The sequence below is a fragment of the Leptodactylus fuscus genome, unplaced genomic scaffold (genome assembly GCF_031893055.1).
Source record: "Leptodactylus fuscus isolate aLepFus1 unplaced genomic scaffold, aLepFus1.hap2 HAP2_SCAFFOLD_630, whole genome shotgun sequence".
In the NCBI taxonomy this organism is placed as follows: domain Eukaryota; kingdom Metazoa; phylum Chordata; class Amphibia; order Anura; family Leptodactylidae; genus Leptodactylus; species Leptodactylus fuscus.
The window spans coordinates 43,083-46,230 of NW_027440663.1; positions in this window are offsets into that span (position 1 = coordinate 43,083).

Genomic DNA, 3,148 nt, shown 5'->3' on the forward strand with positions numbered 1-3,148 from the left:
TACTACACGGCTGTACAAGCAAAGTGAAGTCACTCTGAGGTGCAGGGCTGGTTACTACACGGCTGTACAAGCAAAGTGAAGTCACTCTGAGGTGCAGGGTTGGTTACTACACGGCTGTACCGACAGGTTGAGGTCACTCTGAGGTGCAGGGTTGGTTACTACACGGCTGTACCAACAGGGTGAGGTCACTCTGGGGTGCAGGGTTGGTTACTACACGGCTGTACCGACAGGTTGAGGTCACACTGGAGTACAGGGTTGGTTACTACACGGCTGTACCAACAGGTTGAGGTTACTATAGGGGGCAGGGTTGGTTACTGCACGACTGCACCAACAGGATGACGTCACTCTGTGGTGCAGGATTGATCAAGGAATGATGGTACCATCAGGGTGGGGAGACTCTACGATGGTGGTTTGGTCACCGCGCTGGTCTAGCAGTTGGTTGGTGTTTCTCACGGTACAGTTCTCCTGACAGGTGGGGATCACTTTGTAGGTCACAGCACGTCTGTACGAGTCAGGTGAAGTCACTCTGGGGTACAAGCTTGGTCATGGCATGACTGTAGTATCGGGTTGGGGTCCCTCTGCAGTACAGGACTGGCCTCAGGACAGGTTTTCAATAATCGGTCCAGGATCATTCAGGAAATACTAACACTGTCCTCCTTCCCTTCCACTATAATAGACGCAGGCGATGCTCTTGACCTCTGCTGAGGGGTCACTTGGCCGCTTCCTGCTGTGTCCCATAATTAATTATAGAATTGCCGGAGGCCTCTTATAACCCGGGTGTCGTGCATGCTCTCACTTATCTGGTGCTATTTATATTGTTTTTGTGTGGCGGGCGACTGTCCAGCCATCAATGTGACAATACAAACACCAGAGCAACTCTCACAGTCTTACCCTATAAACCTCCCGCGCTGTACAAGCCTTTAATGGTCACATGTAGGTAGTCACCGGCCTCCTCCAAGCCACGAGACTGTACCAATGGGGGGGGGGGGGAGATGCAGGGCTTGGTGGGGTCTGACTCTAATCTGAGGGATTTATTTATCTCTGGGTCTTCTCAAGGAGGCCACGAGAGGCAGCGACAAGGAAGGAGAGGAATGTGACCATTAGGAGGACCTTATCACCAGTTAGTCCTGACCATATGGTGACCACGGGGCCATGGAGCCGTCCTTCTTCTTGGTCATTGTTGGAGTGTGGGATGGGGGGTGTTATGCTATTAATGCCCCAATGTTAAGACACTGGGAGATTGTACTATTGGACTAGTCTTTTGTTGGGGCTTCCAGGGTAAGGGGAACCATGTGGTGTTGGAGAAAGACGATGTAGAGTTGAGATGATGCTGAGTAGGCCCTTACTGGCGGGCGTCCTGTTCATGTACATGTCTGTCTTCACAAGGGACAATGCACTGACAACCGCTCCATCCTGCTTGTGGATTTGCTCCAATACCAGCTGACACGAATCTGATGGACAACTGAAGCCGGAGTGCGCGGTGGAACCCCGGGTGGCACTCACTAAATGCTAGAAGATGGCTGGAGCCCAATGCTGATATGGGCTGGTCTTCTAAGCACATTGTGTGCCTCTGTATTACTGCCAAGTGTAACGCCCAACGTGATGGCGGATGTCCTCTATAGGTAGTTAGTGTGGAGGTAGCCATATTGTGTTTGTCTCAAAGTGGAATTGAAGCGGCGGGGCAGCCAAATTTAAGTGACACTGGGTAGAGCACCTATAGGCTGGACACAAAGGACACGGATTACTATTGTGTGGGCATCTACCCCGTGGATTACCACTGTCTGAGCGTCCACTCCGTGGATTACTACCGTCTGAGCGTCCACTCCGTGGATTACTACCGTCTGAGCGTCCACCCCGTGGATTACTACCGTCTGAGCGTCCACCCCGTGGATTACTACCGTCTGAGCGTCCACCCCGTGGATTACTACCGTCTGAGCGTCCACCCCGTGGATTACTACCGTCTGAGCGTCTACCCCGTGGATTACTCCTGTCTGAGCGTCCACCCTATGGATTACTACTGTCTGAGCGTCCACCCCGCGGATTACTACCGTCTGAGCGTCCACCCCGTGGATTACTACCATCTGAGCGTCTACCCCGCGGATTACTCCTGTCTGAGCGTCCACCCTATGGATTACTACTGTCTGAGCGTCCACCCCGCGGATTACTACCGTCTGAGCGTCCACCCCGCGGATTACTCCTGTCTGAGCGTCCACCCCACGGATTACTACCGTCTGAGCGTCTACCCCGTGGATTACTACTGTGTGTACACGTATTTACCCCACGGATTACCGCTGTGTGGACATCTACCCTGTGGATTACTACTAAGCATTGACCAACGTTTGGTGCAGGAGAAATGAGTTTCCCATCCTGAGACTATAATATGGCCGACCCCTTCACGAGCTCCTGGGACCCTTGTCTTCTCCTCCTTGTATACAATGGCCGTGCCGCTGTCCTAGCAGGGTGATGAGGCACCCCGACATCTTACCATTATGCAGATGGAGTTGTATAGTCTGTGGGTGGTCTATAGGTGGGATATACAGCTGTAGACCATCTGAGATATCTTCCTGACATATACAGAAGGGACAGTGCAATGTAACATGTGAGGTCCATGTACTGCAGACAATGTCTCAGGGCCTCCACATAAACCCCGGCATACTCTTTTTTTCATCTGATGTTGTTAGTCCTCAGCCTTGGTTGGAGGTCATAAAGCTGGAACAGTAAGAGGAACCTTCACATCAGGACATCATGGAAAATCTGACAACCGGCTACAACACATCTCTGTACTGCCATAAGGGATGTCCGAGAGGAACTGTAGTGAGATATATATATATATATATATATATATATATACTGCAGGATCTCATGTAACACTGGTGGCGGCCAATACAACCTCGTGCTCCATTCTGAACTCTAGACCAAGAGAACCCCAACTTGTGCAAAACTGTACCCATAGGCCACGTAACCATAGACGTCGTCCACTACAGCTCGGAACGTGAGACTCCCATCATGTTATAGACTATCCTATCGGATATCTCATCCATAAATGTGACTGGTAACATGAGAGGAATCTGCAGAACCCCCACCCATGTCCGTTGCCCTCATCCCATGATGGAGTCTCATTGAGCACACACTCACAGGGGTAACCATA